General features: G+C 42.1%; 1 protein-coding gene across 1 annotated transcript in view; it reads left to right on the top strand.

Moving 5' to 3' along the window:
• The first annotated feature begins 176 nt into the window (after window positions 1-176).
• The window catches only part of LOC139537578 (rho GTPase-activating protein 32-like), a 263,274-nt gene continuing 248,690 nt past the window's right edge, over window positions 177-14,760 (top strand). Inside the window, exon 1 of the mRNA XM_071339053.1 lies at window positions 177-704. The gene's annotated coding sequence lies outside the window, so the exon portion shown is untranslated. The remainder of the gene's footprint in view (window positions 705-14,760) is intronic.

The raw sequence follows: 14,760 nt of genomic DNA, 5'->3' as shown, positions 1-14,760 counted from the left end.
TTACAGACAAGCACCAGAGGATGGCAGAGTAGTCGGGTAAAAATACACTACAAAGATGATAGTTTCAGAGGTGGGTTTCAAACATACTTAGTGTTTTCCAAAATTGCAATCTGATTGATGAGCAATGTCCTGAGAGACCGAGCATGTTAAATCTAATCCACGTGCGCTCATTCCACGAGAGTGCGCACAGTCACGAACGGTACGCCTCTGCGCGTTCACGATGTCCTGAGATTCTCTCTTGAAAGTGGTGGTTCGAATATTTTAGTGCGAGCCTCCAGTTTGATAGTAAAGTTTACCTATAAAACTGTCCTTCAACTGGCTGCAAAGGGGATTACAGTCAATGTTTTCTCATCGTGAAGTACCATCAAATTTTTTAAGGCAGTTTAGCTTTACTTAAACACGATAACAGCTGTTTGAACATTGCCAACGAGCCATCTCCAACGGGAGTTTTTGAACACACGGACAGCGAGGTTGAGGCGATATTTTTTTTAATGGGACGTAACGTTCGTATTCAGGAAACATTTTGCTAACTAGCTTAACGTTAGCTATATAAAATATCTCGCATCTTTAGTTTGTTTTATAATGCGGTGTTTTGGCTCAGAGGGATCAAGCTGTGTTTCTGCAGCTGGCGTGGAAGACACCAGGAGGAGGAAGCTGTGGTGAAAGCGAGAGTGATAACCCGAAAAACATCTCATCAGACACCGGTAAACAGACATTTCTGTCACTTCAGTTAACGTTGTCAAACGTTTACATGAACACCAATAATTCCATAGTAAACTGATTAAGGCAGTAGTCCGAGTATGGAAATAGAGTAATGTGTTTACATGACTATCTTAAACGGATTAATGTCAAAATCAAAGTAAACATACGCCAATTAAGACACCTGGTTTTCGGAGTAATCTTTTTAATTATTAGGATATGTAAACAGTTTAATATGCGTTCCAACGGTGTATTTGATCTGTGCGTGTTCCAAAACCAGTAGCGCAAGCTTCCCTTTCATGCACGAGTGAAGTGAGTTTTGGAAAAACAAAGTATGGATCTTTAGAAATTGTTTTCACATACAACTTTAACGTTATGTACGAAATCTGAATCAAAAACGTTTAGCAAAAATAACATGGTTACTGTGGTATAACGTTTATTTGGATTGGCGATTTTCTGCATTTATCTAAAGTCCTAGCCTGAAAACCCGATGTTGAATTGCAAATAATTCTATGTAGGCAGAAATTAGCGTTTGGAACAGGAAAGTTAACTCTCACGACCAATACAAGGCAAAAGAGTGAATAAAATGTTACTCCACCGGTTGTCCGTGTGGTTGGTCGTTTTACAGGTAGGAATGTGAGACAAAATATCCACAGAGTAGTGTAGCAAACTGACCTAGAGTATGTTGGTCAATATCGTTTTTATTTTCAATACTGATGCAATTCGCACTGTGACTAATCAAACTGCCAGGTGAGGTAACATGCTTAGGTCGACTACATTCGCATATGGTTTACATATTGTGTAATAGAGCCCCACAGTGGAGGTGTAATAATATCCATAAAACCTAGTGGTCAAATGGTAAATGGTTCCAATCGTTTTTCCACCATTCATTTTATCCATAGGGAATTTTATAAACACTTAAAATAAGGGTTGTGTTTCATGTTTTGGTGTGATGTTTTGATAACCATGTAAATCTCACCCGGACAAGGTGCCTTTTATCAATATATTTGGCTCTATTTGTTATAGACCCCCCCAGCCCCCAGCTGTGCCCTGAACACCATATGTGAATTGATTGCTCCCCATCTATCTTCAGAGTTCGTACTGTTAGGTGACCTAAACTGGGATATATACTGTTATGGGGCCTAAACTAGAGGCCCTCAATCTCACACAAATGATCAAGGAACCTACCAGGTACAACCCTAAATCCATAACCATGGGCACCCTCATAGATATCATCCTGACCAACTTGCCCTCTAAATGCACCTCTGCTGTCTTCAACCAGGATCTCAGCGATCACTGCCTCATTGCCTGCGTCCGTAATGGGTCCGCGGTCAAACGACCACCCCTCATTGCTGTCAAACGCTCCCTTAAACACTTCAGCAAGCAGGCCTTTCTAATCGACCTGGCCCGGGTATCCTGGAAGGATATTGACCTCATCCCGTCTGTAGAGGATGCCTGGTCATTCTTTAAAAGTGCTTTCCTCACCATCTTAAATAAGCATGCCCCATTCAAAAAAATTTGAACTAAGAACAGATATAGCCCTTGGTTCACTCCAGACCTGACTGCCCTTGACCAGCACAAAAACCTCATGTGGCGTACTGCATTAGCATTGAATAGCCCCCGCGATATGCAACTTTTCAGGGAAGTTAGGAACAAATATACACAGGCAGTTAGGAAAGCTAAGGCTAGCTTTTTCAAGCAGAAATTTGCATCCTGTAGCACAAACTCACAAAAGCTCTGGGACACTGTAAAGTCCATGGAGAATAAGAGCACCTCCTCCCAGCTGCCCACTGGACTGAGGCTAGGAAACACTGTCACCACCGATAAATCTACGACAATTGAATTTTTCTACGGCTGGCCATGCTTTCCACCTGGCTACCCCTACCAACAGCTCTGCCCCCCCGCAGAAACTTGCCAAGCCCCCCCCCCCCTTCTCCTTCACCCAAATCCAGACAGCTGATGTTCTGAAAGAGCTGCAAAATCTGGATCCCTACAAATCAGCTGGGCTAGACAATCTGGACCCTCTCTTTCTCAAATTATCTGCAGAAATTGTTGCAACCCCTATTACTAGCCTGTTCAACCTCATTCGTATCGTCTGAGATCACCAACGATTTGAAAGCTGCCACGGTCATCCCCCTCTTCAAAGGGTGAGACACTCTAGACCCAAACTGTTATAGACCTATATCCATCCTGCCCTGCCTTTCTAAAATCTTCGAAAGCGAAGTTAACAAACAGATCACCAACCATTTCGAATCCCACCGTACCTTCTCCACTATGATATCTGGTTTCCGAGCTGGTCATGGGTGCACCTCAGCCACGCTCAAGGTCCTAAACGATATCATACCCGCCATCGATAAGACAGTACTGTGCAGCCGTCTTCATCGACATGCCCAAGGCTTTCGACTCTGTCAATCACCACATTCTTATCGGCAGACTCAATAGCCTCGGTTGCTCAAATGACTGCCTCGCCTGGTTCACCAACTACTTCTCAGATAAAGTTCAGTGTGTCAAATCGGAGGGCCTGTTGTCCGGACCTCTGGCAGTCTCTATGGGAGTGCCACAGGGTTCAATTCTCGGGCCGACTCTTTTCTCTGTATATATCAATGATGTCGCTCTTGCTGCTGGTGATTCTCTGATCCACCTCTACGCAGACGACACCATTCTGTATACATCAGACCCTTCTTTGGACACTGTGTTATCAAACCTCCAAACGAGTTTCAATGCCATACAACACTCCTTCCGTGGCCTCCAACTGATAATTAAATGCTAATAAAACTAAATGCATGTTTTTCAACCGATTGCTACCCGCCCGCCCGACTAGCATCACTACTATGGACGGTTCTGACTTAGAATATGTGGACAACTACAAATACCTACGTGTCTGGTTAGACTGTAAACTCTCCTTCCAGACTCACATTAAGCATCTCCAATCCAAAATTAATTATAGAATTGGCTTCCTATTTCGCAACAAAGCCTTCACTCATGCTGCCAACATACCCTCGTAAAACTGACTATCCTACCGATCCTCGACTTCGGCGACATCATTTACAAAATAGCCTTCAACACTCTACTCAGACTACATCCAGTTTGCTATCACAGTGCCATCCGTTTTGTCACAAGCCCCATATACTACCCACAACTGCGACCTGTATGCTCTCGTTGGCTGGCCCTTGCTACATATTCGTCGCCAAACTCACTGGCTCCAGGTAATCTGTAAGTCTTTGCTAGGTAAAGCCCCACCTTATCTCAGCTCACTGATCACCATAGCAACACCCACCCGTAGCACACGCTCCAGCAGGTATATTTCACTGGTCATCCCCAAAGCCAACACCTCATTTGGCCGCCTTTCATTCCAATGACTGGAACCAATTGCAAAAATCACTGAAGCTGGAGTCTTATATCTTCCTCTCTAACTTTAAGCATCAGCTGCGAGAGCAGCTTACTGATCACTGTACCTGTACACAGCCCATCTCTAAATACCTCATTCCCGTATTGTTTTGATTTTGTTGTTGCTCTTTTGCATCCCAGTATCTTTACTTGCACATAATCATCTGCACATCTATCACTCCAGTGTTAATGCTAAATTGTAATTATTTCGCCTCTTTGGCCTATTTATTGCCTTACCTCCCTAATCTTACTACATTTGCACACACTGTACATAGACTGTCTATTGTGTTATTGACTGTACTTTGTTTATCCCATGTGTAACTCTGTTGTTTTTGTCGCACAGTTTTGCTTTATCTTGGCCAGGTCGCAGTTGTAAATGAGAACTTATTCTCAACTGGTCTACCTGGTTAAATATTGGTGAAATTAAATATTTACTATCAGATTTATGCTCATATGTTAATTAGCATAAAAGTAGACCATGCAAGACTTCAAATCCCTGCAAGCTCCTGCATGCTAACAGGTATTGTGTCAATTTAAAACTTGCACAAGACGGTTCACAGAATTGTCCATTTTAATGAAATGTAAAATTATTCATTACTACATTTAGCTGACATTATATAGTTAATCCAGAGATGACCTTTTTTCTTGATTCGTAAATCTCGTCCACATCATAGCATTTGTAGTTCTTTGTGATAGCCACCTTAGCAGCTAAATGTCATTTCATTTTTGGGGGGTAAGTACAGGCAAATGTATTGATATATCACCTTGTCCTAAAGTGATTTATACATTTATCAAAATGTCACGCCAGGGGAAGCCTACACCATACACAGCCCTTATTTTAAGTGTTTCTAAAATCCTCTATGGGAAAATGCATGGTGAAAAAACGATTGGAATCATTTCCTTGTTTTACCCCTAGGTTTTATGGGTATTATGACTAATAATATGCGTCAATAGATTGAAAATACAAGATACAGAACCTCCCTGTGCTGCAAAAAGTTGTCAATCACACTTTCCTCTTTATACCCTATCGCCGCCTCCTACTACAAAAAGGACAAACGGCATGTACAACCGGTAAAGTAAGTGTAAATATAATTTTATTGAACATTCTGCTTTGTAAAGACTATTGTATTTTTTTAGCGACGACATTGACTGATATCCATAGAGTAACCATGCTAATGGTCCGATGTTTAGGCAACGAAAGTCCCATCAGTAGCTTCATTTCAGATGTGTCCATGTAAACAGGATTATTGGGGAAATTGTATATCTTGCAAAGCATGTAAATGTTTTAACCTCTTATGGCTGCAGGCGCAGTATTGAGTAGCTTGGATGAAAGGTGCACAGAGCTGCCCAAAGTAAACTGCCTGCTCCTCAGTCCCAGTTGCTAATATATGCATATTATTATTCGTATTGGATAGAAACCACTCTGAAGTTTCTATAACTGTTTGAATTATGTCTGTGAGTATAACAGAACTCATATGGCAGGCAAACTTCCAAACAGGAAGTGAGAATTCTGAGAAGGGTCGATGTGAAAGTCATCGCCTATTCAATTCCCTGTAATATATGGATCTGTTTGCACTTCCTACGCCTTCCACTAGATGTCAACAGTCAGTAGAACGTGGAATGAAGCCTCTAGTGTGATGTGGGACCGGATGGGAGGGGAATGAGTCAGTGGTCTGGCAGAATGCAAGTTCCTAGTCACGCGCACTAGTCATGGAATGGCAATGTGTGCCATTACTTATACAGACATGAAGAAATGCTCCGGTTGGAACGTTATTGGATATATATGATAACAACATCCTGAAGATTGATTCTCTACTAAGTTTGACCAGTTTATTCGACTTGTAATATAACTTTTTGAAGTTTTCGTCCGTTTGCCTGCATCTGCACGAGCGTTTGGACATGTGTACTAGACATGCTAGCAAAATTAGCTAATTGGACATAAGTAATGGACATTATTGAACAAAACAATGATTTATTGTGGAACTAGGATTCCTGGCACTGCATTCTGATGAAGATAATCAAAGGTAAGGGAATATTTATGATGTAATTTCGTATTTCTGTTGACTCCAACATGGCGGAGAAATGTTGTTAAATCTGAGCGCCGTCTCAGATTATTGCATGGTGTGCTTTTTACGTAAAGTTAAAAAAAAATCTTACACGGCGGTTGCATTAAGAACCAGTGTATCTTTAATTATATGTAAAACATGTATCTTTCATCAAAGTTTATGATGAGTATTTCTGTTATTTGACGTGGCTCTCTGCAATTTCTCCGGATATTTTGGAGGCATTTCTGAACATGGCGCCAATGTAAACCGAGATTTGTGGATATAAATATGCACATTATCAAACAAAACATAAATGTATTGTGTAACATGATGTACTATGAGTGTCATCTGATGAAGATTATCAAAGGTTAGTGATTCATTTTATCTCTTTCTGCTTTTGTGTGACTATCTTTGGCTGGGAAAAATGGCTGTGTGTTTTTTGGATTTGGTGGTGATCTAACATAAATATACGTTGTGTTTTAAATTTAAAAAATCACATTTTAAAAATCGGACACAATGGGTAGATTAACAAGATGTTTATCTTTCATTTCCTGTATTGGACTTATTAATGTGTGAAAGTTACATATTTCAAAAAAATATTTTTGAATTTCGCACGCTGCTTTTTCAGCAGGGTGCTAGTGGAACCCCTGGGCTAGAAAGGTTAAACAAACTATTATACTAATCTGACTATCCACAATAATCATATTATTGTGTAAATATAACCGTGTTGGTTCCGTAAGGGAAGTCTGATCGATACCATAAGCATGCATCAAAGCTAACAAGAAAAAAACAAGCCTACACATGTGATAGCAAACACTTGCCATTCGGTTGTAAAAGAAAAAATCAAACTTCTTCTTTAATCATCCAAAACACATCTCTGCTTAAGCAAGTTAATGAATATGTAGTAGCCTTTTTGCTCACGGTCAACCTGTTATTTATATGGTTGTTTGTCTTCCCTTATTATACCCCTTTGATATTACATAGAGATTCCATCCATAGCCTACAGTGTAATCTAGTCCATGGCACCAATCTGTCTCGCACCCTAAAAGCAAGTCAGCCTGCAAAGCACTCGAGAGTAGCACATCAACATTTTACAGAGTGAAACTATTGGTTCAGAATGTAATGAAAATGTTCAGACTTTCCAAAGTGCGTTCACTGATATATAATTTTTGGCGGAGAAGTGCATGAGAAAAATGGTTAGACAATTCCTTGCATTGCTATGACCAACTTGTGCACAAAACAGTCTGTCGTTAGTGGAGTGTAATGGCCCTCAAGATCTTTACATGATGTACTGAAATTTCCAAGGCTTCCCTAAATTTTGACCCTAACTAACAAGGAGTTCCTTACTCTTGAAAGACCAGATCATGTGATCACTACCAAGGGAAACTACCAAGCGACATGACTGGCGCTAGTCAATCTTTGTTGGATTTCCAATGCCACATCATCTAGGCCTACATCAGCCATAATGACTAAGATGATACTGGGCCGTAATCAAAAATCAAATACATTTTATTGGTCACATGCGCCAAATACAACTGGTGTCGACTTTACAGTGAAATGCTTACTTACAATCCCATTCCCAACAATGCAGAGTTAAAAAGTAAGACAAACATTTGCTATATAAAAAAGGAAATAGAAACACAAAAACAGTCAAGGCTACATACAAGGAGTGCTAGTACCGAGTGCAGGGGTACGAGGTAATTGATTATGTACAGTGCATTTGGAAAGTATTCAGACCCCTTCTCTTTTTGCACATGTTACTTTAGCCTTATTCTAAAATTGATTAAATAGTTCTTCCCCCTCATCAATCTACACAAAATACCTCATAAGGACACAGCAAAAACAGGTTTTTATAAATGTTTGCGAATTTATAAAAAATAAACGGAAATATCACATTTAGAAAGTTTTCAGACCCTTTACTAAGTTCTTTGTTGAAGAACCTTTGGCAGCTATTACAGCCTCTAGTCTAATTGGGTATGAAGCTACAAGCTTGGCACACCTGCATTTGGAGTTTCTCCCATTCTTTTCTGCAGATCCTCTCAAGCTCTGTCAGGTTGGATGGGGAGCATCGCTGCACAGCTTTTTTCAGGTCTCTCCAGAGATGTTAGATCGGGTTCAAGTCCAGACTCTGGCTAGGCCACTCAATGACATTCAGAGACTTCTGAATACTTATGTAAATAAGCTATGTATGTGATAAATTAGCAAAATTGTCTAAACCTGTTTACGATTTACCGTTATTGTGTGTAGATTTAGGGGGAAAAAACGATTGGATCCATTTTAGAATAAAGATGTAACATAAATTTTTTTGGGGGGGAAAGTCAAAGGGTCTGAGTACTTTCCAAATGCACTGTACATGTGGGTAGGGGTAAAAGTGACTAGGCAATCAGGATATAAACTCAGAATAAAAAGAAACGTCCTCTCACTGTCAACTGCGTTTATTTTCAGCAAATATAACAACTGTAAATATTTGTATGAACATAAGATTCAACAACAGACAAAACTGAACAAGTTCCACAGACATGTGACTAACAGAAATGGAATAATGTGTCCCTGAACAAACCTTCAATGCTGCAGAAATGTTTTGGTACCCTTCCCCATATCTGTGCCTCGACAGAATCCTTCCTCGGAGCTCTGACATGTACTGTCAACTGTGGGACAGTGCAAAATCAAAAGTAACAGTCAGTATCTGGTGTGGACACCAGCTGCATTAAGTACTGCAGTGTGTCGTTTCCTCATGGACTGCACTAGATTTGCCAGTTCTTGCTGTGAGATGTTACCCCACTCTTCCACCAAGGCACCTGCAAGTTCCCAGACATTTCTGGGGGGAATGGCCTTAGCCCTCATCCTCCTATCCAACAGGTCCCAAACGTGCTCAATGGGATTGAGATCCGGGCTCTTCGCTGGCCATGGCAGAACACTGACATTCCTACCTTGCAGGAAATCACGCACAGAACGAGCAGTATGGCTGGTGGCAATGTCATGCTGGAGGGTCATGTCAGGATGAGCCTGCAGGAAGGGTACCACATGAGGGAGGAGGATGTCTTCCCTGTAACGCACAGCGTTGAGATTGCCTGCAATGACAACAAGCTTAGTCCGATGATGCTGTGACGCACCGCCCCAGACCATGACGGACACTCCACCTCCAAATCGATCCCGCTCCAGAGAACAGGCCTCGGTGTAACGCTCATTCCTTCAATGATAAAAGTGAATCTGACCATCACCCCTGGTGAGACAAAATCGTGACTCGTCAGTAAAGAGCACTTTTTGCCAGTCCTGTCTGGTCCAGCAACGGTGGGTTTGTGCCCATATGCGACGTTGTTGCTGGTGATGTTTGGTGAGGACCTGCCTTACAACAGGCCTACAAGCCCTCAGTCCAGCCTCTCTCAGCCTATTGCGGACAGTCTGGGCACTGATGGAGGGATTGTGCGTTCCTGATGTAACTCGGGCAGTTGTTGTTGCCATCCTGTACCTGTCCCGCAGGTGTGTTTAGATGTACCAAACCTGTGTAGGTGTTGTTACACGTGGTCTGCCACTGCGAGGACGATCAGCTGTCCATCCTGTCTTCCTGTAGTGCTCACAGTACGGACATTGCAATTTATTGCCCTAGCCACATCTGCAGTCCTCATGCCTCCTTGCAGCATGCCTAAGGCACGTTTACGCAGATGAGCAGGGACCCTGGGCATCTTTCTTTTGGTGTTTTTCAGAGTCCGTAGAAAGGCCTCTTTAGTGTCCTAAGTTTTCGTAACTGTGACCTTAATTGCCTAACGACCATTCTACAGGTGCATTTTCATTAATTGTTTATGGTTCGTTGAACAAGCATGGGAAACGGTGTTTAAACCCTTTACAATGAAGATCTGTGAAGTTATTTGGATTTTTACGAATTATCTTTGAAAGACAGGGTCCAGAAAAAGGGACGTTTCTTTTTTCTACTGAGTTTATAGTAAACAGAGTAGCAGCAGCGTATGTGTGTGGCTTCAACATGCGTTTGTGTTTGTTGGAATGTCAGTGTAGTAGTGTGTGGGTAGAGTCTAGTGAGTGTGCATAGAGCCAGTGCAAGGGAGTCAGTTCAAAACTATTAAGATAAAGAAATAAATCATGTAGGCGTTCAATGTAAATTGCCCGGGTAGCCATTTTATTAACTGTTCAGCAGTCTCGTGACATAGGGGTAGAAGTTGTTCACATGCCTTTTGTTCATGGACTTGGCGTTCCATTATCGCTTGTTGTGCGGTAGCAGAGAGAACAGTCTATGACTTGGATGGCTGGAGTTCGGCCCCAGTGATGTACTGGGCCGTACACTCTACCCTCTATAGCGACTTGCGCTCGAATGCCAAGCAGTTGCCATATCAAGTGTTGATGCAACCATTCAAGATGCTCTCAATGGTGCAGTTGTTGAACTTTTTGAGGATCTGAGTTTAACATTTTGCCATATCTTTTCAGCATCCTGAGGGGGAAAAGGTGTTGTGCCCTCTTCACGACTGTGTTGGTGTAATTGGACCATGCTAGGTCCTTAGTGATGTGGACACCGAGGAACTTGGAAGCTCTCGACCCGCTCTACCACAGCTCTGTCGATGTGACTGGGGGCGTGCTCGGTCCTCCGTGTCCTGTAGTCCATGATAAGCTCCTCTGTCTTGCCCATGTTGTGGGAGAGGTTGTTGTCCTGGCTCCACACTGCCAGGTCACACTGCTGTCTCATTGGTGATTTGGCCTACCACCGTCGTGGTGTCGACAAACTTAATAATGGTAGTTGAATCGTGCACAGCCATGCAGTTGTAGGTGACCAGGGTATACAGGAGAGAACTGAGCACGCACCCCTGAGGGGTCCCCGTGTTGAGGATCAGCGTGGCGTATATGTTGTTACCTACCCTCACCACCTGGTGGCAGCCCATCAAAGTTCAGGATCCAGTTGCAAAGGGAGGTGTTTAGTCCCAGGGTCCTTAGTTTATTGATGAGCTTGGAGGGTGCTATGATGTTGAACCCTGAGCTGTAGATAATGAACAGCATTCTCACGTAGGTGTTCCTTTTCTCCAGGTGGGAAAGGGCAGTGTAGAGTGCAATAGAGATTGCTTCATCTGTGGATCTGTTGGGGCGGTATGTGATTTGGAATGGATCTAGGGTGTCTGGGATGCTGGCGTTGATGTGATCCATGGCCAGCCTTTCAAAGCATTTCATGTAGATATTACAGACTGGGTCAGAGAGGTTGAAAATGTAAGTGAAGACAGTTGTCAACTGGTCAGTTCATGCTCTGACTGAGAGTCATTGTAATCCGCCATGTGAATTTTAACCTGTTTGTAAAGGTCTTATCACATCTGCTATGGAGAGCGTTATCATACAGTCGTCCAGAACAGCTGGTGCTCTCATGAATGGTTCAGTGTTGCTTGCCTCAAAGCGAGCATAGAAGGCATTTAGCTCGTCTGGTAGGCTCACGTCACTGGGCAGCTCTTGACTGGGTTTCCATTTGTAGTTTGCAAGCCTTGCCACATCCGACGAGTGTCAGACCTGGTATAGTAGGATTAGATCTTAGTCCTGTATTGACGCTTTGCCTGTTTGATGGTTTGTCGAAGGGGCGAAGCTGGATCTTTTATAAGCGTCTGGAATAGCTCCTTGAAAGTGGCAGCTCTAGCCTTTAGTTCGGTAAGAATGTTGCCTGTAATCCATGGTTTCTGTTTGTGGTGTATACGGTCACTGTGGGGACATTGTCGTCAATGTGGTGAACTCCTCAATGCCATCAGATGAATCCCGGAACATATTCCAGTCTGTGCTTACAAAACAGTCCTGTAGTTGCTACATCGGACCACTTCCGTATTGGGTGTGTCACTGGTACTTCCTGTTTGAGTTTTTGCATGTAAGCAGGAATCAGGAGGATAGAGTTTTGCCCAATGGAGAGCTTTGTATGCTCCTTTGTGTGTGGAGTTAAGGTGATCTAGAGTTTTATCCCTCTAGTTGCACAGGTGACATGATGATAGATTGAGGTAAAACGGACTTCAGTTTTCCTGCATTTAAAATCACCGGCTCTGGATGAGCATTTTATTGTTTGCTTATGGCCCTATACAGCTAATTGAGTGTGGTCTTAGTGCTAGCATTGGTTTGTGGTGGTAAATAGACGGCTACAAAAAAATACAGATGAAACCTCTCTTGGTAGATAGTATGGTCTACAACTTATCATGAGGTATTCTAACTCAGGTGAACAGAACCTCGAGACTTCCTTTATATTAGATTTCAGACACACCACCACTATATTAGATTTCAGACACACCACCACTAACCCTGATCTTACCGGACTCTGCCATTCTGTCCTGCTACAGCTAGCTGTATATTATCCATGTCCAGCCATGACTCAGAGAAGTATGGTATTTTACAGTTCTTAACTTCTTATGGCTGCAATCCACGGGATGATATGACAACAGCCAGTGAAAGTGCAGGGCGCCAAATTCAAACAACAGAAATCTCATAATTAAAATTCCTCAAACATACATGTATCTTATCCCATTTTAAAGGTAATCTTGTTGTTAATCCCACCAAAGTGTCCGATTTCAAATAGGCTTTACAGCGAAAGCACCACACACGATTATGTTAGGTCACCGCAAAATCACAGAAAAACACAGCTATTTTTCCAGCCAAAGACAGGAGTCACAAAAAGCAGAAATAGAGATAAAATGAATCACTAACCTTTGATCTTCATCAGATGACACACATAGGACTTCATGTTACACAATACATATGTTTTGTTCGATAAAGTTCATATTTATATCCAAAAATCTCAGTGTACATTGCCGCGTTCTGTTCAGTAATGTTTTGCTTCCAAAACATCTGGTGATTTTGCAGAGAGCCACATCAATTTACAGAAATACTCATTATAAATGTTAATGAAAATACAAGTGTTATACATGGACTTATAGATATACTTCTACTTAATGCAACCGCTGTGTCAGATTTCAAAAAAGCTTTATGGAAAAAGCACACCATGCAATAATCTGAGTACAGCGCTCAGAGACCAAAACAAGTCATAGAGATATCCGCCATGTTGTGGAGTCAGAAATAGCATTAAAAATATTCACTTACCTTTGATCTTCATCAGAATGCACTCCCAGGAATCCCAGTTCCACAATAAATGTTTGTTTTGTTCGATCAAGTCCATCATTTATGTCCAAATACCTCCTTTTTGTTTGCGCCTTGAGTTCACAAATCCAAATTCACGACGCGCAGGTCAGTCAAAGTCAAAAAATTCCATTACAGTTTGTAGAAACATGTCAAACGATGTATAGAATCAATCTTTAGGATGTTTTTAACATAAATCTTCAATAATGTTTCAACTGGAGAATTCCTTTGTCTTCAGAAATGCAATGGAACGCAAGCTACCTCTCACGTGAGAGGTCAGCTCATGGCACTCTGGGAGAGACCTTACTCAATCCCAGGTCGCTCTCACGAGCGCGCGCGTGATCAGCTCATGCCAGACACCTTTCAATGCATATAATTAGTAGATGATTATCTTAGCTTCTGGGACTGAGTAGCAGGCAGTTTACTCTGGGCACCTTATTCATCCAAGCTACTCAATACTGCCCCTAGCCATAAGAAGTTAAGAACAAATTCTTATTTACAATGATGGCCTACCCCGGCCAAACCCGGACGACACTGGGCCAATTGTGCACCGCCCTATGGGACTCCCAATCACGGCCGGATGTGATGCAGCCTGGATTCGAACCAGGTCTTCAGGGTGGCAGGCAGAGCTCACTAGTGTGGATATAAATGACTCTGCATCTATCTGCCTTTGCTCTTCATTTATTTATAAGTGTGCTGACCCGGCAGGTTATTTAAAACGGGCCAGGCTAATGCAGCCCCCCTATTCAATGAGCTAAAGAACGTCAGGCCTGTAGGGTACCAGCGACTCCATTCCCCTCTCTATTCAGCCATGGTTGAAAAATTAGATGCAACGTCATCACCTAAGTGAGCTGTTAGCCCAACTATCCAAGCACTGGGAGTAGACTACTGCTCAGATGAAGTGGTGTAAATTGGTTAATTGAACAATATTTTAGACTTAGTTGGCTTGAATTTAGATTTTTAGGAAGTTGGACAAATTGCCTATTTTCCTAAGCTCGAAAAATATGTTTAATCCACGGAACATGACTGTCAAATTCTCACTGTCAGTAACTTCAGCTTTATTAAAATAAAAGGACACACTGAACAGGCAATTATTCTATGACATTGGAGAATCTAAAATAATCTTGTCATGTCAGCTCAAATTTGCAACATTTGAGATATGCGGTTACACCAATCACAAGTTTACCCCTTCTAAATCCAATGTAATGGACTCAGTGGCCTGTTCTTATTTGTCAGTTGTTTGGAACAAGACTTTCTGTGGAAGATGTTGAGCTCTGCCCTATATCACCTTTTTTGATCAGGGGCATCTTTCCTCAACTGTTTTTTTCAAGTCGTGTCTTCAAGATTTTATCAGTGCTTCCATTTAACAACGTAGGCTTGTAAAATTGGGAAAATAAAGTTAATTGCCTGCATTGACTGGTCAATGGAACCAGTGGCAAGTGCACCACACACTTATTATTATTGGCCAACAACTAGGGATCTCAATGGTTAACCACCTGTCCTCTTAAAGTAGCATTGGATATTGAGTGGAGGT

The sequence above is a fragment of the Salvelinus alpinus genome, chromosome 13 (genome assembly GCF_045679555.1).
Source record: "Salvelinus alpinus chromosome 13, SLU_Salpinus.1, whole genome shotgun sequence".
NCBI lineage: Eukaryota > Metazoa > Chordata > Actinopteri > Salmoniformes > Salmonidae > Salvelinus > Salvelinus alpinus.
Note: the sequence above shows the minus strand (reverse complement) of the source record. Positions and strands in the feature narration are given on the sequence as shown.